Genomic DNA, 25,431 nt, shown 5'->3' with positions numbered 1-25,431 from the left:
TTTGGTGCCTGTTTGTAGATTTATGACTGTGTTTCATACCATGTAAAGGCTAAATAGTGTCTTAGCACACTGTCCACGTGGAGGTTTTTCACAGTTGTTCAAATACAGAAAAACAATGGACAAATACACTTGACCCTAGAACAACGCTGGAGTTAGAGGCACTGAGCCCCTGCACAGTTGAAAATCTGTGTACAACTTTTGAATCCCCCAAATATTAACTACTAATAGCCTACTGTTGACCGGAAGCCCTATCAATACCATAAACAGTCCATTAACATGTATTTATCTATATTATATGCTGTATTCTTAAAGTAAGCTAAAGAAAATGAAGTTTTATTAGGAAAGTCATAGGAAGGGGCACCTGGGTGGCTCAGTCAATTAAGCGTCTGCCTTCAGCTCAGGTCATGATCTCAGGGTCGTGGGATCCAGCCCCGCATCAGGCTCCCTGCTCAGCAGTGAGTCTACTTCTCCCTCTCCCTCTGTGATCTCTCTTGATCTCACTCTCTCAAATAAATAAATAAAAACCTTAAAAAAAAAGTCCTAGGAAAAGAAAATACATTTACAGTACTACACTGTAAAAAATCCACATATGTGGACTGCATAGTTCAAACCCGTGATGTTGAAGGGTCAACTATGTTTATAATGTGGCAGGTTTCAGTACAGGTATGCAAAATTCAGAACCATCTGTGCCATAGAAATTTGTGACATATTATGATTTGGGGTGAATATATTGTGTGGATCCCATCTTTGTTCACACCATTCTGCAACAATTTATTAGAAGTTAAGTATAATAGCACATATCTACATATGCACACACACACACATACATACAAATAAGGAACTTTCTTTTCCTGATTCCTGCCATAATTAGACCAAATGCCAATTATAATTTGAATTTTAGTAATTCTACAAGTCTATTTTTATGTTTAAGGAAACAAGATATCTCTACAGAATTATCAAGAGACACTTCCTTTCTTAGTTGCCGGTTTGCATAAAGGTGGGATCTGAATATCCTGGTATAGGACACAGAGATTTGAGGTAATTAGTAACTTTTTTTGGAAAAAAATGTCATTCTTTGCATTATTGTCATTGAAGCTAAATTCTAGACATAATAAATGGGAACTAGACCTAAAATACATCTTTCTCATTAAACCTGCAATTTAGTCAGCAAAACAACATCAGTTGTCATTTGAAATTAATGTGATTTTATATAAAACATTAAGTATATGTCTATACATTTTATTTATATTTAATTTTCAGTGTGCATATTAAATTGATATTGGAATAACACAAAGTCCATATTGTGAGCACATGAGAACCTTTTCTTTTGAAAGAAGTACACATATTATTCATTGAAACATTCACTACCCAAAGAATATGCCCATTAAAGTATTTCATTATTCAGACAATAAATATGTAAACATTTTTAGCTGAAGAATTTAGTTGTCTAATCATATAAGTCATTCAAACTGAGTTATATAAGATATTCCTGAGGGACAGTATTTACAGAAATATATTTTTAGATGTTTTATAAAACATATGCATCTTGTACTTATGCATGTCTTAGTGCTTATGGGTGTATGGAGAACTAAGAAATTTGCACATTTTTGAAAATTTTGTCTAACAAAAACCTGAAAGCAGTCATAGTGTGAAATAAATTGATAATACCTTTGAGTCTCCATAGCATTTTAGCTGGATTTTTACCCAAAGTTTATTTTATCCAACGAAGGCCGCTTCATGATCTGCTGTTTTCTAAAAAGGAGCTCCTAGAACCCATCTCCAGTCATGCTGTGATTTTTTTTTTTTTCATTTTAAATCTAGGCTACCTTTTGACTTTCTTACATAAAGGCATAATAGGAGGATGATGGACACAGGGATTCGATGGTGATTATACATAATTCTTTCCTTAATCTGCTTTGCAACTTTAAACTACTCTGTAGCTCGAAGTATTGTCTCCTCTTCTATAGTATATATCTAATCTGGGGATAAAAATTGAGAAGTAAATGAGGTAAAAATAAAGCATTGTTCAAACTAGCCTTTTTACTGCCTTGAAGTTTGGGAGTGATTGCTCTCTACATTGGCATTTGAGAGAAAAATTTGGCTATTATGGTTTTTCTTGTTATTTTTATTAAGCGAATGAAAAAGGATGGTAGCAGTTCAGCCACTGGGGTGTCAGAACAGCAAATTGAGGGGCCCCCAAAGACCTTGCTACCCATTTTTGAAGTTCAATTCCAGTCACTAAGATTAGAGCAGCCCTTCCAAAATGAGGGTCACAAATGCATTTGTGATTTAGACTATTTGTCTGGATGCTGTCAGGGAAACAATTGGCTATTATTGAACAGAACTGCTGATTTTCTCTTTGTACCATTTTTTCCTTTTGTTTTGGTCATCTCTGAATGGTAAAGTCTGACAGCAAGTAAAAAAAAAAATACTAGTTATGTGGAAGAGAAAGGAACATGGAGAGGAAAGGAAACAGATGAAGAGAGATAAGGGAGAAAAGAGACAGCCTTTCAGTTTCATATGGTATTGATTTTAGTCCTGAGTAACTTAGTTTAATTGAAAATATATTTAGTGAGCATGTACTATGTAACAGACATTGTTAATTGATACGGGGGTACAAATTAGAGGAGATGAAAATCTATGTCGTCAAGAAGCTCGTTCTGTAGCGTGGGAAGTTGAAGAGAGGGAATGTAATCAATATTTTTCTTGGAGTTTGCCTCATCCACAGGTTCTCCAAGGGCTAGCCTTTACTCTATCCCTGGTGCCTGTCCCTAATCATAGCTGGTGCAGAGTCCAGAAGCTTATCCACTAAGTGGTAACTCAAGAGTCATAAGGTGGAATCTTGAATGAGTGAGCCTGTTACCAGAATCTCTCCAATCTATCGGCAACATTCTTCATTTCCCCTGAAAAGTGTGTCTCACATCTGCTCGCTCCTCTCTGCTACCATGCTATCCTTATCAACATATTACCATAGTCTCCTACTTGGTTTCTTTATTTGCAGCATCTCATCTGTTAAGTTCATTCTCTAGTTAGAGTGACGTTTTAAAAATATAATCAGAACATGTCATCCTTCTACTTAAAGAATTTCCATGCTTTCCCACTGTCCTCGAAAATAACTTCACAACATGACCCTCTCCCTGCCCACCTCCCCAACACCCACTCCATGATCAGCCCCTGGGATCCTTCTTCTTCCTCATCCTTCTGATTGGCCTCCTCTCTATGCTCCTGCCACTCTGACCTTGTTGCAATTCCTCCAGTGGGCTGAGGTGATTTCTACATTAGGGCCTCTGCGCGTGATGCCCTTCCTTGTGAATGACCCTCCTTCCTGCTCACTCTACATGCTGACTCCTTTGGATACGTTCAGTCTTAGCTTAAATTTTATCTTCTAACAGATGCCTTTCCACTATATCCTCGCTAAGGTAGGTTCCACTTACTACTCTCACTGCACCCTATGATTTTTTTCACAAAACTTTTTTTCTTTTTCTTTTTTTACAATTTCAAGCACACACACACACACACATTCTTACTTAGGTCCTGTCTGATCATCTCACTAGACTGCAAGTAGCATTATTCCCTACTGTAATTCCTATACCTAACATAGTGCTTAGACCCATATAAGAAGCCCAATACATATGTTCAGTAAATAGTGAATTTACATTAAGACACACAGCAATTGCCCTCAGTGGGGAATCCTGGAGTTAGCAGATAATAACGCTCTTGGTGAGGGTGAACATTTTGGGGTCCTGAGTAAACTTGGCAATACCATGTAGATGCCGACCATGTAAGCTCTGGAGTCAAAGACGTCTGGGTTCATGCTCTACTTTCACCTCTTATTAGCAGTGTTACCTCAGGCAAATTACTTAGCGTCTATGAACTCTCTTTCCCAATATGTCACATGGAGGTAATAATATCTTTTACAAGACTGTTTTAAGGAAATATAATAATGCAGGCAAGGTAATTCACCTAATGATAATGAATAACATTTATTTAATACTTCTCTGTGCCAGGCCCTCGGCTAGGAGGTTTATGGTGCTATCTCACTGGATCTCTACAAATGACCATCATGTACATGTACATGAGGAACTTAAAAAAAAAGGGTAAATTTAAGGTCATATAGCCAGTAAGTGGCAGAACCAGGATAAACTCAGGACTTTTCATTGCAGAATATAATATTACAAGCAGTAAGCTATACTGGTTTCCATATGGTATATGGAAGAATACTTGCAAATGAAAGTAAAAGGTTATTTATGATGCGAGTATAGTATTTAGTATGTAAGTGGTTAAAGGTAATCTGAAAAGAACAGAGAATTAAAGAAATGTATAGTAAGAAGCCATATCAAGGTAGTATGTAGCTCCTAAAAGAGACGGTTTTGCAAAGAGTAGTTGCCTTGTTTTGATAGTTTTTGATTTCTAAGACTAGTCCCTTGAGGCCCAGTTGAACTCAGTGTCCTCTCCTTCCACTCTATCAGATTGTTCTATTATCTGTAGTATTTGCTGAACTGCTCTCTTGTTTGTTGTATCTTCTCTGGGTCATGGTGGATTGTTTTTCTCTTGGGGTCTGTAATTTTTTTATTTATATCTTCTGTGGGTTTTGTTGTTGTTGTTGTTGTTTTTCTGGGACGTCTCCATGGGCACTGAACTGTGGAAGCATCCTCACTAAATAGGTTTCCATTTGCATCTGCCTGGGATCAATGGATTTAACAGCACAGACTAATTTTTATTTGGGGTTCTTTTATAACACAGATAATACAAATTTAGACTCAAACCCCTTCTGGCATGAGCCTCAGGTTTTGAGTTCTGATTGGAATCTTTCTGCCTCTACCCCCACTGTCCCCTACTCTCCACAACAGCCTGTCAAATAGCGGTCTTCCTTGCAGCTTTCTCTGGCTAATGGGGAGAGGTCTCACTTTCATAGACGGGCCAGATCTTTGAGCCTGTTGGATTTATTCAGGGCTTTAGCCAGTTTCCTTTTTAATAGACCAAAAGCTATCTATTTTTTCCATATGCAGATGTTAGAACCAGAGTCTCTACCCTCTCAAGCCCTTATCTGGAGCGGAAACTCTTGGGGGCATCACCCTCTTCTTATTGTACTGTCTTTACCAACACTCCTTGTTTCTATAACCTAGACCTTACTTTGCTTTCTTTTGCGGTAGCTATGTCTTTGAATTCTGTGTGTGTGTTTTATTTTATTCAGAATTTCCATGAGTTATCATGAGGTGAGCTCATTTATATCATCTCAGTCATCGTGTTACTGGAAGTCCCAAAACACAGATGCACAAAATGAATGATTTCTTGTGTGTGTGGATGGAACATGTTAGGTAAACAGGTAAAGAGGATTATGTGGCTAGAAAGGGAGAATGGTGCTAGAGAAGCCATGCAAACAGATGGGCTTTGTTCTGTAGGCCTCGGGGAGCCACGGAAGACTTTTGAGTAAGTGTATCGCATAATAAATTCTGTGTTTTCTAAGAAACTCACTTGGTAGCATTGTAAAAAAGAATGGAAAACTGAGATATCAACGACAGGGAAACGAATTAGAATACTGTTGGAAATGTTTAAGACAAAAACAGTTGAGAGATTGGCCCAAGCATTGGAAACCAAAGGGAGAGGATAAACCCAAGAAGAAAAGAGAAGACATGCTTTCCAGCACTTGGAGACTTACTGCATAGGAGAGAAGCAGGAGAGGAATCAAAGATAACTCCTAGGCTTCTGACCTGGATGACTAGAAGGCGATTTGGTTGAATTTATAATACTTTCTTGGAAATGTAGGTTATCACTGACTGCAGGCATGGCATTGTTCCAGTCCCATGCTGTAAATATCCCAATTTATGGTAGTATCCAGGAGAACCCAAGGTTGTGGCATGACTGGGTAAGTAGGCAGTGGAATGGGCTGGCAGTGTTACTTCTGGCTCAGAGGTGATGGTTACCAGTCCTATTTAGTAGATTATGTTAAGTGCATCCGTATTAGGTAGAAATCTTCTAATGTTATGAATTCCATACTGAGACTGTCAGGAAGTAGGGTTTGATTCCTTTAGTTACACTCAACGTTAACTGTGTTCTCTGATCTCCCAATATTTTATGTGATGGGAGGATAGTGGGTTTTAAAGGTGAGTAGTTTTTTCTTTTCTCTGTCTGGGAATGAAATATTTGGTCTACAGGTGGAGAAAAGTGAAATTAAATGAAACCATACAAATAGACTGAAAAAAAAAAGTGCCTGTATGTTAGCAGTTTATAAACATTTTATGCTGACAAAGCTCAGCATGCCCGGATAGAAATACTTGCACAAATCTGATTATAAGGCTTTCCTCACTGCAGCAGGAACTGGCTCAGCAAAGGGAATCAAAAGAATAACCTGATATAATTTATCCTTTTCCTTTTCCTTTTAAGGAGAGATGCTTGGTAGGAAGCACGTAATTTCGCCATACTGTACCGTGCAAACCTGCATGATTTCTTTGTTTTATGGAACTGCTGCTGCATTCTAGAGATGGGGGAGGGGTCATGCTTCAGTCAAGCTAGTGGAGACTTCATCGGAAATTATCTCCATCAACAAAGGCTCTTTACTTGCTTCCCCTAATTCTTTCTTCCAACTGCTTTTATTTCCTTCAGGGTTGAAACCCATAAACTCCAGCAAACATTAAGAGACTTGACTCTTTGACTTGAAAAGTATGATTACAAGCTAGTGTCTGCGTTTTCAAAGACCAGGTCTCCAATTTAGCCCTGAGCTCTGAGGACAGTCACAGCTGCATGGCAGAACTCCATGGGAAGCTTCGGGGTTGAATACAACAGCATTTTAAGTTGAGAAAGCTTTGAAGATCAAGATTTTTTTAAAAAAACAATCCTACTGAGAGTCAACCATTTATGAATTGTGATCAAAGAAAGCTGAACTGGGAGTCAGGAGAGCCAGATTCTGGTCTTTTCTCTGCCACTACCTATCAGTGTGACCTTAAGCAAGTCCCTTAACCTCTTGGGGCCTCAGTTTCTTCATTTATAAAATGAGGGTGACAGAACAGATTAATGGGTCCCAGACGCTGGTCAGCAGATGATATGTATTCAAACCCCTGAAAACTTTGAAAACTTACCAGGCAGAACTCTCAGAGACTTTGATTTATAAGACTGAGGTGTATGTCAAGAATCTTTAGTTAATAATGCTCCCCTGGGGATTCAGCTATGCAGCTAAGATTGGGAACCATGATCCCCGTGATTTTTATTTTGTTTTGTTTTGTTTGTAAAGTTGTTTTGAAAAATAAATCTCAAACCTAAAGAAGTTCCAAAAGAGTACAATGAATTCCCATATATTCTTCATCTAGATCCACCAATTGTTAATATTGTCACACTTGTACTCTCGTTTTCTCTGTATGTGTGTGTGCTTTTTTTTTTTTTTTTTTTTTTTTTAAAGATTTTATTTATTCATTTGAGGCACAGAGATACAGAGAGAGAGAGCATGAGCAGGGGGAGAGGCAGAGGGTGAGGGAGAAGCAGGCTCCCCGCTAAGCCAGGAGCCCGATGTGGGGCTCGATCCCAGGACCCCAGGATCATGACCTGAGCTGAAGGCAGACAATTAACCATCTGAGCCACCCAGGTGCCCCTGTGTGTGCATTTTTATTATTAATATTTTTTTCTGAACTGTTTGAGATAAATTTCAGACATCACCATCCTTTACCTCAAAATACTTCAGTGTGAATCTTCTTAGAAAAAGGACATTGTCTTTTATGATCACAGTGCAAAGATCGAATTCAGGAAATTTAACATTGGTTCAATATTACTATCTAGTTTATAATCTGTTTTCAAAATTTGCCAATTTCTCTTATACTCTTCTTTAAATAGTTGATTTTTAAATAACTTTTTAAAAATTTGAAATAATCAGAAATTTATAGGAAAGTTGAAAGCGCAGTCCAAAGAATTTTGTTCCTGAACTGTTTGAGAGTAAGTTGCCAATCGATGTTCTATTGCCTATCCCCTTAATGCTCTAGTGTGTGTTTCCTACGAAGGTTTTCTCCTACATAACCACAGGACAGCCAAATAGAGGAAACTAATATTGATACATGATTCTTATCTGGTCCTCAGTTTTGCCAGGTAGCTTGATAATATCCTGATAGAAATTATGCAGTTCAGGGCGCCTGGGTGGCTCATTTGGATGGGCGTCTGCCTTTGGCTCGGGTCATGGTCTCGGGGTCCTGGGATAGAGCCCTGCATCGGGCTCCTTGCTCAGCAGGGAGCCTGCTTCTCCCTCTCCCACTCCTCCTGCTTATGTTCCCTCTCTCGTTGTCTCTCTCTGTCAAATAAATAAATGAAATCTTAAAAAAAAAAAAAATTATGCAGTTCAGAATCGTGTGGCACATTTTGTTGTCATATTGTTTTAGTCTCTCTCAGTCTGAAATAGTTTCTCAGACTTTTCCTTGACTCTCATGACCTTGACATTTTTGAAGATTGCTGGCTCTTTATTTTGTAGAATGCCCTTCAACATGGGCTTGTTTGATGTTACATCATGATTCAGGTTATGCATGTTTGTCAGGGATGTTGCAGATACGATACTGTGCTTTTCTCACTGTAGCTTTATTAGGTGGCACCCAATTTTGATCTTATGACCTGATGAAGGTGGTGCCTCCCTGGCATCTCCACTGCAAAATGACTCTTTTCTCCCTTTGTAATTAATGAGTATTTTGAGAGGAGCTACTTTGAAACTACATAAGTGTCTCATTCATCATCAGGCATTCAATTTACTCATTCATGGGCTTATGGTTTCCTATTTTATTCAAAGGGTTATACTCCATTACCATCATTATTTATTTTGATACTCAAAATTTCTGATTTGGCAGTAGAAGCTGCTCAAGCTTTGACATATGTCCCCATCATTCTTTGAGTACTTCCTTGTTATCTGTTACAAAAGGATGTTCTAGGATCATCTTGTACTTTTTCTTTCCAGTCCTGGATTCAGGCAGCTCTTTAAGCAGCCCGGGTTCCTTTAACTGGGGAATAGTATTCAGGAGGCGAGGCTGTAGGTGTGCTCATTGCTACCGGCGTATCGCTGCTGCCAGTCCTAGGGCATGTGTTTGTGTGTGTGTATGATATATATGATATAAAATATGTACACACATTTATGTGTATGTATGTATCATATATGGACATATTGATATATAAGCACAAATACCAACTCACTAACACGTCACATACATATTCAAATATTCAGGCACATATTTACACCTACACTGATTTCTCTTTCTATCTATCTATATGTTGAAAACACAAGTTCATACTGATACCTTCAGTTCCTACTCAATACAGCACTACCGCACGGTCATTCTAGTTTGCTTACTTTCCATATTTGTGACCTACTATCCAATAGTGAGAAAGCTGTACTGTCCTTATCTATTTATTTATTTGGTCACTCCGTATTAGCCAATTTTCTACCTCTGCTGCCATTTTCTTCTCACACCTTGAAACCCTCCTCACCCTGCTTGGGCTCTAACACCTTACTCTATGCCACGCCCTCTTTCCCCCACGTGGTAGAAGCTCTTACTACCCTATTCGTGGTCCGGTACCTGTACCAAGCCATCCCCCATGTGGGTCCTGTCCTCTCTTCACTGGGGCTGTCCACTCATCAGGGGGTCCTCCCCCAGTGTGGACACCCTCTTCACACTTCTCAGGCTCTGAACCCCCATTCCAGGCTGATCCTCACATGAGGCTCAGCTCACCCCACTTGAGCTCAGACACTCCATATAGGCTGCCCTCATGCGGATACCCTCCTTGCCCTGCTCAGGCTCTCACACCCTTTTCTGAGCCATGGGGGCTACTCCCACCCTGACATGCGTGCCTACTTGTTGTGCCAAAAAGGAAAAGGTACCCCTTTCTACTTTTGCAGTTTCACATAGAAAAAGGTAAATTAGGTAGCATAGACTTCATTAACTCCAAATTAAGGATTTGGGCTGTGGGGCATTAAATAAGGGTTTTTTTTTTTTTTTTTTCTTTTTCTTAAGTGAATCAGAATATCAAATAATCTGGAGAAATAATAATTACTTAAAATTATGTATAAGTTTGAATAGTCAGTGCTTGATAGGCAAAATTTCATTATATTTGAGCAATGTTTCTAAGTTTATTGTGACTCTGAAAAGACTGCATTTGATTTAGAATTGAAAATATTACCAAAGAGGGGTCTTAGAAACTCTTATTTGGGGCAGGAGATATTTCACAATATCAGATGCCTTTAATGAACACTTAAAATTTGGGACAGTGAGCTACTTATGCTAGCAAGAAAAACCTTCCTTATCTCCTCTAAGGATTCACCTTCCGAAAATGTTTTTGTTGGTAAAAGGATGGATTTTGTTATAGAACAAGAAGAAATTGTGACCTTAAGAATGTGATTATTGGAATGGGTAACCATGGAAGGTGAAGATCTTCTATGGAGATTTTTGAAAAGAGATAGGACTCATGGAATAAGCTGGAGGTCTAAGGAACCCTCTGGTATTTTGTACTACTAAAGTGGACACCAGGGGCACCTGGGTGGCTCAGTCGGTTAAGCGTTTGCCTTTGGCTCGGGTCATGATCCTGGGGTCCTGGGATCGAGCCCCGCATTGGGCTCCCTGCTCAGCAGGAGGCCTGCTTCTCCCTCTCCCTCTGCTGCTCCCCCTACTTGTGTTCCCTCTCTCTCTGACAATAAATAAATAAAATCTTTAATTTAAAATAAATAAATAAATAAATAAATAAATAAATAAATAAAGTGGATACCAGTTTGGTGCTTTATAAACAAACAAATCTCGTTTATTTTAAACACTGGAAGCCTCATATATGTTATCTGTTAAATTATTTGCTATATAGATAACCAATACATTTTGATAAAGACAATAATTATAAAACCATAGTTACAGTAGTTGCAAGTTATTTATTTGCTTTGAGGTTATATAAGTTGTGACATTATCAAATAGTCAAAATGAATGTCCGTATTATAAGGAACTCATTCAAGACCTTGCCTTAGTTCCAGTTACTGGGACCTGAGCTCCCATTTCTGGCCTCATGGCTTGTGCCTCCATAATTCCTAGGGGCACTGTTTACACAGACTGTGATGTGAAAAGCACCCGTGGATTTGTGCAGTGAGGCAGCTCTGTAAGGAATACATAATCCACCATCACTTGTCTGCTTCCCACATCCTCAAGCAGCAGAGGAAAAGGGCTTGGACCCAGGAAAGGGAGAGAAATATTGCCACTGGCTGTAGATTGCCAATATTGACAGGCTCCTTCTCCAGGCTGCAGCCCAAGTCCAGAGCCTTTGAGTAGATGTAGGCACACTGCCGCTGGATATGGATACACGTGTGAATACCATGACAGTAAAGCAATTTAAATTGCAAAATCTTTGTATATCGGTAAGAGGAATTAAAAAGGAACTAGCTTTCTGCAGTGTAATTATGTTTTACTGAATTAGCAAAGCAGCATGACCTTCGAGCTAGTCTTTGGGATACCAGGAGAGTTGTGTCTTTGCCAGTCAGCCCGCCCGCCCTGCTGATGCAGCATCTGCGGAACTCCGGGGAGTCCATTTTGAGCGTGTTAGGAAGGAACTCTACGAGATTAAATTCCTTTCTCCATTAACAAAATGGGAACACTTTCTGCAAAGCCAGTCTTAGCCAGCAGAGGGATTTGAAACATTTGGCAAGATCATTTCTGAAAAATAGGCTGAATCTTGAGTCTTGCTCCACTGAGGGCACAGCCAGCCACAGGCCATGGTTACCTAAGCATTGCAAGGGCTATTTCTATTGGCTTTCTCCCTTCGCTTTGATGCTTGCATTTTTGACATTGATTAAGAGAATTAAGTAATTAGCATGTCGATCTGTTTAGTGACAAGTAGATGCCGATAGTACGACAAAAATAATAGTTACCAGTTGTTGGGTTCTTATTTTGTGTCATGTACTGCTGTAGGTTCCTTCCATGTATTATCTCACCTCTGCCCTCTGAGATGTCTTCTAAGATGTCTTCAACTGGAAAGTCACAAGTTAGGAGGCCTTTGTATAAAGCTGGGACCTCCGCCTCAGGATAAGGGTAAATGAAAATAAATTTATCGTCCAGAAGAGTAAACAAAGAAAACTTGCATGGCTTGGTCATGGCCCTGGGTACAGGGAGGGTAGAAAATTCTCCTGGCAGGAACACATGAAAATCTTCAGAACTTAGCTTCCCTTTGGTGCATTAACAATTGTAAGACACTTCCTGATTTCAAAAATGTTAAAGTGTAAAAACTTTTGTCTTCCAGTTAATGAAATAGGGTATTGTTCTGTTTTTACAGACGAGGAAAATGAGGAAGAGAGGTGAAGTTACTTGTCTAAATTTATTAAGCGAAAGAGCAGCTGGGATACACAGCTTGTACTCTAAATCCCTGAACTTGACCCCTTCCAAAAGTTTATGATAGTCTGGTGTAAAGATGATGTGTGTGAGGATGTGATTATATGTATTAGTTATGTCAGGAAAAAAAATTCATATATAAGGATAGAGGGTCAGAATCAGAATGGATTTCTTAGGTATAAAAAGAAGCAATGAGAGTGTTAGAAACGCTGTGTCCTATGTTTGGCCCCTCTTGTCATGTTTTTGCCAGAAACATTTTCAAATATTCTAGAATCATATTTTTCCCTGAAAAAGAGGGCTTTTTCTTCAGTGTCCTTGTGGGTGTTTAATTAGAAGATAAAGCACATAAAGAAATAAAATTTCCCTCCACCCTTTTTTAAATCCCTGTTTATCAAAGGACATGCTATGTATTTCTTAGGCTAATAATATTCCATCTGATATGCACTGTGACTATGTGAAGAATATCCTTAGTATTCAGAACTCATGGCTAAATAACACAGCATAGGCCTTTCTTATAGAAAATATTTGAAATTGAAATAATTAACAGAAAAGTAATTTTTAAAAAGATTTTATTTGTTTATTTGAAAGAAAGAGAGGGAGAGAGAAAGAGAGAGAGAGAGAGTGAGGACCAGAGGGGTAGAGGGAGAGAATCTTAAAGCAGACTCTCTGCTGAGCCTGGAGCCCAATGGAGGGCTCAACTCGAGGCTCAATGCAGGATTCTACCTCACAACCCTGAGATCATGCATGACCTGAGCTGAAACCAAGAGGCAGATTCTCAACCTACCTGACTGAGCCACCCAGGTGCCCCAGAAAGGTGATTTTTTAAGAGAAAATTTTATCTTCTCAAGGTGTTTTTCTGGACCCTAATTTTCTCTTTCTCTCTTTATCTTTCTCTTTCCTTTCTTTTCTTTCCTTTTCTTTTCTTTTCTTTCTCTCTTTCATTCTACTCTATTGTTATATTGAAAGATGATAAAAATCTATAACTTTTGGCTTGCTTTGGGTTACTCTTACAATAGTATTTGAATAGCATTTTCAACAAAATAATATGATTATGGAACCATATGATGAAATTGGCTCATGGAAGGATTGAGATGCGTCTGTCATTCGAATTAATGGGATTATTGCTTCTAGTTTAAAGTTGTTTGTTTTTTATTTTAGATTTATTTATTTTAGAGAGAGAGAGAACACAAGTGTGAGCAGGGGGAGGGGCAAAGGGAGAGGGAGAATCTCAAGCAGACTCCCTGCTGAGCATGGAGTCTGACACTGGGGCTCAATTCCATGACCCTGAGATCATGACCTGAGCTGAAAACAAGAGTTGGATACCTAACCGACTGAGCCCCCCAGGCTCCCCAGCTTTTAGTTTAGACAAACAGATAACTCCTGCTGAGTAGAACAGTTTCTGTAGTTTTCTGCTTTTTAAACTCCTCAAGGGATAGAGGCCCACTGGTTTCATGCATTTGTGTTTTTAGACTTTTCATGACAGTATATATTTTTACATTTACTTTATCAATAAAATTTTTTCAAAATATGGAGGCATATTACTGGTTCTTAAGTGTTTCCTAACATGTCGTTCTAAGATGTCTCTAATTTTGGGCATGAACTACAGATTGCTTTTAGTTTTCTTGTTCGCACAGAGTCAAGTACTTACTTAACTGGGAACTGGGTATATATACTGCTGATGAAGGCCCATCCCTGCTCTAAAATATCTTACATGCTAGAGTGGAGACATATGTACATAATTACCATTAACGGGATATGTGCTAAGTAGGTGTTTTTTTTGTTGTTGTTTTTGCTTTTGCTTTTTTTTTTTTTTTTTTTTAATAAAGTTAGAGTTTGCTTGCAGGACAAAAAAATGACCTGTGGTTTAAGTAGGGTTGATGGAAAAGTTATTTGAACAAGGCCATGACATACAAATAGGCATTTACCAAATAAAGTAGATGATCCAAATGTGCAAAACCATGGTGCGTCTTGCAATGATGTGGGGACGCAGTGCGTGGCTTGGGGTCAGGGAGTGGGTGCTGTGGATGATACAGAGAGAGGATGAGTCTGCAAAGCTGCTGGGGTCAGATTAGCAGGAGCTTTGTATCTGATATCAAATAGGACGGTAATTGTAACTTCAGGATAATTTTCCAGCCCTTTTCAAACTGTTTTCCTTTTTATATTCCTCCTCTTAGCTTTGTAAGCTTTTGAATTTTCACTGGTGTTCCTGCTTTATGATAGGAAAACCAGATAGAGAGGAATTTTCTAGTGAAGGGTTTGTCCTGGGGCCAGCTGGGGTGGGCAGAGCTCATTAAGCTCATGTTTTTGAAAGCACACGCATGATTTAATAGTTAAGAAATGTGCCCAGGGGGGGCGCCTGGGTGGCTCAGTCGTTAAGCGTCTGCCTTCGGCTCAGGTCATGATCTCAGGGTCCTGGGATTGAGGCCCGCATCAGGCTCCCTGCTCAGCGGGAAGCCTGCTTCTCCCTCTCTCACTCCCCCTGATTGTGTTCCCTCTCTCGCTGTGTCTCTGTCAAATAAATAAATAAAATCTTAAAACAAACAAACAAACAAACAAAACCAAGAAATGTGCCCAGGGACTCAGAGCACTAAAATACTGAGGGAGATTTGTTGAATTTTTTTGCCTGCGCTCCTGGGGCATTTGCTGCTGCTGAGAAATGGTGAAGAAAGTGCTAATGAAGGGTGCCGGCGGAACCCTCCGTTTCGGGCTGTCATCCCAGACAAGGTCTGCAGAGTGTAATGAGGCGAACAATCCAGTTGCTATAGTCTGAAAAGGTTAAAGCAGCTTCAGGGATCACTATTTGTGCTTCTTGGGTACTGGAATGTCATGCCAGTAATAAGCAATATGCAATCCAGAGAAAAGAAGCAATTAGTTCCCTGCATTGGTGAAAGGCTTGCCCAGCTTCAGAATGGATGGTGAAGACCGTGGATTCTTTTCCTTTGAGGTGGAACTGAGTCACAAAGACTCAAGCCAGGGGTGAGTGAATCTTGTCAATCTGTCAGCAGCATTTATGGAGTTCCCACCATTTGCATACCTGGTATAATCAGGTATAAACAAGTCCTCAAAAGTTTAGACTGTGTACTCCATGATGTCAGAGAGCAGCTTTGAGTCACTAGCCTAACGAAACTCTACTATGCTTTTGTTGAGATTTAGATTTGGAATGGGCGATAAATTTCCACAAACCAATAGTTCTGACTTGGCCAGAAACAATGAAAACTATGAGGGGAGGTAATCTCATGTTGACCCCACCAAGAAGGCTTGTTCAAATTATTGAAATGTTTATATATTTCATTAATGATTTTGGTGCTCTTTAGATGGCATTTGCAATTTGTCGCCTATTATATGCCAGGCGCTGCCTTCTGCACTGGAGAGATGGTGGTTGCAAATAGCTAGTTGTTTCTCCAGAATTTTTCCATTTATGTGGCCTGCCTTAGAGTGCTAAGTGACACCGTAATACTCTCTCCACTAGGGAAAAACATGGGAGAAATATCCCCAGCACATCTTCCACCCACTCCATAGAGGACAGTCTCTTAAGGCAGGGTAGCATGTGAATCCTGGGAACTGTGTGAGCTGGACGTGTGCATGAAACACCTTCCCCGGTGATTCTGATTTTCTCCTGCTCCTCTCCATACTCCTTGCTGGAGTAAGAATTGCTCTTCAAACTTTTAAAGCATGTACTGTTAAAAAACAATTAAAGAAGGCAACTTAGGTGACACAAACAAAATTTATTTAACACTTCATGAAGTGGACAGTCTCCATCCAGAGTACTGCAAAATGGAGTGGAAGGCAGGAAGGTTTTATAGGGTAAAGAATAAAGAACAAGGAAGAGAAAAATGGAAAATATCTCATTGGCTGGGGTCACACGGTCAACCTTGTTTGGGGTGAGAAGGAACAAGAAAGTAAGTACAGAGCCCAGAGTTGGCTTGGTGTTTGGGGACTGGCTGACCGGATATGCAGCGGTTTTGGTCAAGCAGAGCATTTGCAGGGACATGAAAGTTACCTGAGTTTTGGTTTGCTGTGGTGGCACCTTGGGTTGGAGTGGCTCCATCTTGGGCCTAGAAATTTATTTCAAAAATACGAAATGTGTTGGGATCTTACTAAAATGAAGATTTAGATTCTGTAGGTCTGGGATAGGTGTTGAGATCCTGCATTGCTGCATTTCTTCTGGGCGATGTGGATGAGTCCACTGCAGACCATACTCAAAAGGCTCCTTAGACAAGCACTTGATTCCTCCATACACCACTTCAAACCTGTTCTTCTGTAGGGGGCTGTCCATTTTTATGGGTGAGACATCATGTGGCAAAACAAGGAAAAAATACCATGGCAAGGTAGAAAGACATAGTCTCAGAAATAAGTATGGCACGGAACTGACTCTCTAAGGAAGTAAATCCTGTGGAGGATATCAAGATGAAAGAGGCAAGTGATATTTGATTCACTATTGAAACCTGGATGCATATGTGGCATGTGGCCTGGAGATGAAAGTAGATAAGTAGCGGTTTTTACTCTGGGGATGTGAATTATCTTCCAGGCCAGCAAATTTCAGTGTTTCCTGGGTTTCTTGGCTAACATGTTTTACTGAAAGGGAAGCATCGAACTTGTAAGCTTTTAAAAAGCAGAAATTGTGAGGGTTGCAAATATTTACTAAAATTTGTGCTGCTCAGCAAGTTTATTATTTGATTCACCCACCCCAAGTTGACACCCTTGGGGGAGGGGAGAGCAGAGGTTTTGCAGAGGTAAGTTTCCTAAAGATTTTTAAAAATGGATTTACCTTTGGGAATGTGAGGCCTAATTGTAAATAAACTCTTGCTGCATTCACATCAGCAGTCCTGGATTAGTTAAGAGCTTTACTTGCGTGTGCCAAAAACCACTTTTTAAAAATGGCTGAAACTATGTAATCAGCAACTTAGAGTTTGACAGAAAACTATATAGAAATCAGGACCCATTTCCCTTTGTCTTTGCACCTTGTACTCAACTAAATGATGACTCTTCCTTCTAAGGAAGTGTTTACTATATTTTCTAAATGTTTACAGATTGTTACCATGCTTGCCCTTGGCATACTCAACATATTTTCTCCTTTCTCCTTTTTTGTTTCCCATTTTAAATCAGATCAATACTCATAGTTCCTGTGATTCCTTTTTTTTTCTTAGAAGCTACAGCAGGTATTTCTCATGAAAACAAAATACAAGAAACTTTTTATACTGCTTGAATGAAATCTGGAACTGGCTAAAAATATGTCCTTGTACAATAATCTCAACTTGGTTGACTGCAACACTCACGTCTACTGGGGGTTGGTACTTTTAGAACTGAATATGAACTCAACTCCCCAAAGACATCTGAGAAAGGTCTCAAACCAAGTGCTGCTTTAAAATAAGATCATATCTGTGTGTAGTTGTGTTCCTGTACCCTTTAAAAACATTTCCTTTAGGAGTAGACGTCTGTGAACACCAATGAATGGAACAAAAAAGAAACTATTTTTCAGACACCTAAGGCAAACACATGTCACTGGAAAAAAATCACAAGAAAGAGAACACTTGTCTAAAGAATATACTATTATCCCATTCCTCCACCTTTTGGAATGGTAAGAGCCTAGTGCTGTAAATCAGTGAAGTTTATGTCATCATTTCCAAAGTGGTCCACCAGCTCAGGATATTTGTTAAAAATGCAGATCCCTGGGCCTAACTTCAGATCTTCTGAATGCAGAATCGGATTCTGCATTTTCAGTGAGCATCTCTAATTAAATATTTGCAGCTGAAGTTTGAAAACTACTAGCAAATTAGGTCAAAGGGAAAAGACTGCTTGTAGCTTTCCTTGGGATTAGAAAGGAAGCCCTTTCAAGAACAATAGGTAAAAACTAGCTGAAAGTGTCATCTATCCTTCCCACCTTAAATTCCCAGAAACTTTCCCTGTACCCAGGTATCCTGTGAGGATTTGCTTCTAGATTTATCAATGAATTAAGAAAATAAATAATGGCCCTGAAACTTATTTTCATGCTTAAGGTCATAAGTAACTTTTTCAGAGCTCATAACCATCCCATGGGTCTTAGAATTTTTCAGTACTTATAAGCATATAAATAATGAAAAAACAAGCAGTTTTTTTTCCTTTGAAACTAAAAAGAAGGATTTATATTTAACAGAAGAAGAATAGATGTCATTTTAAATATAATGAGTAACATACTTTCTTTGTGCCTAGGTGTTAGTATTTCTTCGAGCATTACTGTCACTTGAACCTTGACTTCCATTCCAAAACCTGTAGTAGAATTAAGTAATACTATCCTTTGAATAAAGATATATATTTTTATAATAAGTACTTATTGAAATAGTTTCAAAGTTTTATTTATCTGTTTTTCAGAAGTAAAATTAGTTTTAAACAATATCTCACATGGAAATTCAATATACAACATAGATAAAAATAAAGCTCCTTAGCTGAAATGTGTGTGTGTGTGTGTGTGTGTGCGTGTTGGGAGTGGTGAGGCCCAGAGCCTACTGGCTCAGTTATTTCATTCTCCTAGAGTAAAAATCAGCAAACTATAGTCCATGGCTAAATCCTACCACATCCTGTTTTTGCAAATCATGTTTTACTGAATACAGATAGCCATACCCATTTATTTATGTATTGTTGAGAGCTGTTTTTGTGCTACAACATCAGAGTTGAGAAGTTCAGATAGAAACCTATTTAGGCAAAATCTAAATAGAATATTTGCTATCTGGCCCTTTCCAGAAAAAAGTTTGCTTATCACTCTTCTAGAGGGGACAGTGTTTGCGATGCACATCTCCTTGGCCTTGAGGTGCAGGTCATCTCCGTCCAAACTATTTACTACAGTATGCTTTGCAGATATTATTATTATTATTTATATTATTAATATTATTTATATTCTTTTCTGTGTGTTCCATGCCATGAAAAGGTGAAAAAACCCTTCCTTAGGAGCATGATTCAGCTATTATAAAGCTGGCCTTGAATTTCCTAATATATTAAATGACAGTGCATGATGTAATTCTTATGGAATATTTTGGGCATATTTCTTCCCAGTATTTTTAAGTCCACATGGTTTGATTTTATTTTTTCCCTGGGAAAGATTTTTTTTTTTTGACACAGGTTTATATGTAAACAGTATTATTTCCTTTTTCACTAGCCTTTAGCTAGTGGAGGTGGGTCCCTCTAATCAATGGCCAGAGCAGTAAGATTTTGAGGACAGGGTCGTAGAAGACTACTCTCTCTTTCATGTCCTTTTTAATATGTTAAGAACAGGCAGACAAAATATGTGAATTGTCTTACCAGTAATGGGTTCTAGTGACAAGAAGTTAAAACCTAGTCATTTATATCTTACAAGATTGGTTTAAACCCAATATGCCCAATCCAGCATACCTTTTAGTACCCATGAAAATATTTGTTTAATCAATGGTGTTCTGTGACTTAGCTATGTTTCTCCACCTGGTCTTGTGTATAAGGAGAGCCAACTTGCCTTTGAAAAATTATTCCTTAAAGGTGACAATTTGGATTACCCTGCAGTAGGTGGAGGGCAAAGCCTATTTCTTTTCCAATTAAGTGCACCATTCCTTTGTAACAAGGTCACACAAGCAGGGTCACGTGGGGGGAAATACACTAAACTGTCGAATTTCTAGTCTCCTTAAGAAATCCATCCTATTTTATTTAATAAGTACTTTTGAATTGCTAACTCTAAGACACTAAGCTTGGCGATGCAGGGCTAATAAAGTCATGTGACTGTTACTGATGGTCGGAAATGATGATGTAGAACAAGAGAAGAGATCTCTGGCTGGTAGTGCATTAGGCTTAATCAAAATCTTTGTAGTATAGACTAAAGGAGACATTCTAGGTGCTTCTGAATGATACCATAAACAAAATCCAGTAACAGTCTGAATTCTACATCCTGTGCACTAGTACTGGTATCCTGAATGTCAAGGGTGTTGCTGTTCATAATTGTTTTTGACCGTACTCAAGAAAGCACTATCTTTTCCTTCCTGGGACTTCCACCACAGTTTACCTCCTAGATCTTGACCTGGACCCATAAGAAGGCCCATTTTAGCAGAGAAATAGCTCATTGTAATGCCTCGCCTGTCAGGAGAGAAAATGGAATTAGTTACTCCTCATAGTACTTAGACTTTTAAAGTAGAGGCCCATTTTGGGAGCATATAGTGGACCAAGATTAAAGTAGAGGTGCCAACCACTCATCCCCTTAACAGTCACCTGTAGGCCCAAGACAAGATATGTTCAGTTTCCAGATGTCCTTCGCTGGGCTGAGACTGGCTGGCAGTGGGCATCATATCAGTCATGCCTCCTGGACTGCAGCTCGTCTACTGCTGGGCTTCTATCCAAAAGACAAAGAGTTGAATTGATTTTCAGAGCACCTTCCACAGGAGCCAAGTGTGCTATAGCCAGAGACCAGTTTCTGGTCCTCTTACAGTGATTTTTCAGTCCCTCCAGCATCAGGGTGAGAGCCTGATCCTTGCTAATCCACCTCTCTCAAGGTGGCCACATCAGAAAGTGGCTAACTAATAGCTGGCTCATTCCTTCCACCTGAGAATGTTCTAGAAACAGAGGCACTTCTTATTGGATGCTTTGTCCTTCCTGGCAAAGCAAAATGTGGTGAAAGCTCAAATGCAAAGAGAAAAGATCTATTGCCATTCATTTCCTTTTCTCAAATACATAACAAAGTTAAAAACAAGGTCCTTATTTTCCTTTTTCCTAAGGTAAGATAATCGAAACGGTATAAAGAAATTCCCTTGTCCCCTAATAGCTCATGCTCTGTTAAGGGAGATAGCACTGTGATGATCAACACTTGACGAATAGTGTTGTCAGGAAATAGCAAGTAGCTCACTAGTTGTCAACTCCTCTTGTGGAGGATCAGGATGTTTCCTCTTCCTCAGAGATACACTTCGGGGTTCCTCAGGGGGCACAGGACACTAGGTAGGGTTAAAAATGTGCCAAGTGGTTTTTAATTTCCACATTTTATTAAAATGGAATTTCACTGTGAAATAATAAAGGAGAATGAAAAATATAATTTTAGCAGGTTTTTTATCAAAATTTTTTTAAAAGTTTCTTTTCAATCAGAAACCTCCTAGCTTGCCTACTTTTCATAACACACCTGATCCCTTCACTGAGAAATTTACTTCCCTCAGTCTCTGTGTTACTTGTGTAGCAATTTACAAAAGAAAGATTTTTGTAATTAGCCTTTTTTTCCTATAAAAGTACCCTAAAAAAAAAAAGCAAAAAACAAAGTACCCTACAGCACTGAAACAGGAACATCGTTTCCTTCTCTCCCTTCAAACCTTTCTCTATCCTTGATCATAATTGCCTAATTGCACCCATTCTTTATATATCCCTCTGTGCCTTCTTAGCAGTTCCCCAGGTGGTTAGAAATGTTATTTGAAAGACACAGATACAGATGCATGTTATGCAATTAATAGGCCTTCACTAAGTGGAACCAATAGACCATTAAAATGAATTCGTGCTGTCCAAGCTCTCTCTCTCCGTCTTTCTTTCTCCGGCAGTAACTTGACCCAGTGGCTAAAGAGATATGAAAATCCTGCTCTTCAATTCCACTCTGTCTTAAGTGCCAAGGAAGAACAGGCCACAGATAATGATTTCTTGCTCTCAGCAGCAAATGTGCAAATACTTCCATCCTAAGTACGCCTCCTGTCGATGCTCCTGACTCAGGAGTTGCACCATGTACAATTGAAAATGGAATAATTTGCCTACTCCAACCCAGAGAGAGGCAGTATCTTGCAATAAATGGCCTGGCCGGATAAATAATAAAGTAAAAATGGACCCGAAGCTGCCGGGATTTTTGTTTGCAGGAAACAGGATAACTCTAAGCAATTTATGGTGCTGTTTTCCAGCCAGAGTCCGGGGGCTATTTAGTTAGTAATGGCAATAACAGAAACGGCTTCACGTCAGGATGGAGCCACAAGTGCTAGGCAGAAAGAGAGCAACAAATATTAAAAGATGTCAACTGCCAGCACGAGTTGCTTGTGCCTTGTGGTGCCGGGAAAATGGAGCGTGCCAGGAGCCCAGGCGGCGAGAGGAGTGGCCTTCTGGAAACCTCCGAGGCCCATAACAGCTCGGATCCCCTGGGTCCCCGAGATACTTGCTGGGGAAAGAGAGAAAGAATAATTTATGAGCACTGGAGGCCTGATCTGTTAACACATTATTTTTTTTTGTCAGGCGGGGTAATTACTGACCTGACAATATTATGGATATACATTCAGAGTAACAAACATTCCTGGGGTGATGGCAGGAAGTACAGGTTTCAGGCTGCCAAAGTGACTAGTCTACTCTTGCACATGTCCTGGAGCAGAAAGGAAGAAATGCTGAACTTTCTGAGGTGTTAAAATACGAGGGAGATTATCTCCCCGGAGATTTCTCCAAAGATTATGCGGTAGCAAATTTTCAAACCTTCCCAATATCAGATCGTACTCGTGAGATAATAGTATTAGTAGCTTCTACTTAGTGAGTGCTTGCAAGGTGCAGGCATGCCAAAGGATTTATGTGCTTTATTTTATTCAATACTCATAGTGACCTTCTGAGGCAGGTGCCATTATTACCTGCATTTTATCGATGAGTGAAGTAAGGCGTAGGAGACTAAATAACTGGGAAACAAAGTTGGTACGTGTGGCATCAGGAGTCAGACCCAATTTTGTCTGATCCCAGAGCTTGAGCTTGAGCAACCATGCCGTATTGTCTCGTGTATTAACAATAATAAAACCACAAATAACAATTCTAGCATCCTCGGCTAACATTTATTCAGTGCTACTGTAACAAACAACCCCAAGTGCTTAGTGTTATAACACAATACAATTTTTTTGAGTTTTTTCTTTTTCTTTCTTTTTCTTTTTTTGGCCACCACATGTCACAGCCCAGTCAGGTTAGCAGAGGGCAGGTGTGTGGTAGAGTAAAGGGGTTCTGCTTCATATAGTCACTCAGAGCCCCAGGCTTCTTCCCAGTGAATGTTCAGCATGTGGAGTCCAAAGTTATCATACAAGGAAAGGGAGAGATGATGAGAAAGGCACACCTGCTCGTAAGTGCCTTAGTCCAGGAACTGACACAAGCCTTGGACTCACCCTCTGTTGTTGGTAATTAGTTACATGGCCCACCTAGATAAAGGGTTGCGGCAAAATGTAGAGTACCTGTGCCCAGCGGGAGTAAAACATTTGGTGAGTGTCCAGTTCATCCCTGACTTAGCATTTTACCTGCATTAGCTCTATTTCACACCAGCTTTATGAAGTTATTATTCCCATGATAAAGATGAGGAAACAGAACAGGGAGGCTCCACTATCTTAAGATCACATAGTCAGTAAATGTTAGAGGTGGGATTTTGAGAGGAAACTGATAGAATCTCTCACACAACAAAAACGAAGATTTGTAAAAAGCCTTTCTACTGTATTTATTGATCACTTAATGGAATCATCACCAGCATTTTCCTCTACAATCATTCCCTATATCCAATAGCTAGTTCTCAATCTCTGCCCATTTAGTATAGTTCTCCGAATGAGCTTTGTTCTTCCTTATCTCAGGGCCTTTGCATGAGCTGCTGTTCCTGTTTCTCAGCTGGGGTCCCTCTGATGTATGCTTCACATCTCAGCTGAGATACCACTTCTCCAGAAACTCTCCTCTGATTTCAAAACCTGGGTTAGGGATTCTTCTCTAGGCTTCCTTAGCATCCCAGATTTCCCTTAACATAGCACTTGCCACACTACGTTTTAACTTTTGATGAATGGATCAGTATCCTTTGATGTAGTCTAAGTTCCATCTGGGTGGAGATTTTGTTTAGCTTGGTCATCTCTGTATCCTAGTATCTAAGGTTCCTGGCACATAGCAAGGTTCAAAAAATATTTGTTAAATGAATGAACGAATAGTGACTCCCCCAGTATTCTGAACCTACCCTTACCCATCCACGACTATAGCCTGAATAAGTTGCTATTCCTTCTCTTATGTATCGGAAATATCCGAGTGAGCCTGAGTACTTAAATGTGGCAGGCACTGTATTAAGTCCTGGGCAGATTCAAAGAAGAGAAACACTCATCCTGAAACCCCAAGGAGCTCCCAGTCTGGGGATTGATAGAGATCTGTAACTCTGAATTATGATATGATATGATCCATGCCACTGGAGTGGGATGTGAGAATGAGGTCTTGCAAGAGCTCAGGGAAAGGAGGGGTTGGGGAAGAAGCTGTGCAGGGAAAGGGACCTATGAACCAGACTTTAATATATTAAATAGAGATAGAAAGGAAGGTCATCCAAGGCATAGTAGATCATATCACCCAGGACAAACAGGGAAGATAGAAAGATTTCCTTTTTGAAGAATACAAGAAGACAAACAACCCAAGAGGCACATGATTTGAAGAGATTTCATGAAAGAAGTTGTAGGAATGGCCAATAATACATGCAACGATGCTTGACATCATTAGACATGAGGAAAAGACAAATTAAGATCACAGTGGGACATATCTATGTACCCACTTGAATGGTGAATATTAAAGAGAATTACATACCAAGTGCTGGCTGGCGAGGAAGTGGAAGACCTGAACCCTCACGCACTGCTGGTGGGAATATAATAGTCTAATCATTCGGGAAAAGAGCTTGGCCAGCTCTTATAGGATTAAACATATCTTTTCCCTAAGACTCAGAAATTCCACTCCTAGATATTTACACAAGTGAAATGAAAATATATATCCTCCCAAAGATTTTTACACACATGTTCCTAGCAGATTTACTCAAAATAGTCAAATTCCTCAAGTAACCCAAATGTTCCTCAATAGGAAAATGGATAAACAAATTGTAGTATAACCATATAATGAACTGTTTCTCAGGAATGAAAAGAAACTACTTACATACCCAACAGCATGGCTGACCTCAACACATTATTCTGAATGAAAGAAGGCAGACATAATGAGTATAAGCTGTATTATTGCATTTATATAATATTTTAGAATGGGCAAAACTAATCTATAGTGATAGGAAGGCAATTCATGGTTACCTGGGGTCAGAGGTTGGGAGTGAACGACTGTAAATGGGCATTAGTGAGAATTTGGAGGTGATGAAAATATTCTTGATTTCGCTAATAGTTACATCGCTGCATGTATCTGTTAAAATATCAAACTA

Source organism: Halichoerus grypus, chromosome 3 (genome assembly GCF_964656455.1).
Source record: "Halichoerus grypus chromosome 3, mHalGry1.hap1.1, whole genome shotgun sequence".
NCBI lineage: Eukaryota > Metazoa > Chordata > Mammalia > Carnivora > Phocidae > Halichoerus > Halichoerus grypus.
The sequence above is the reverse complement of the archived record's forward strand: the minus strand, read 5'-3'. Positions refer to the sequence as shown.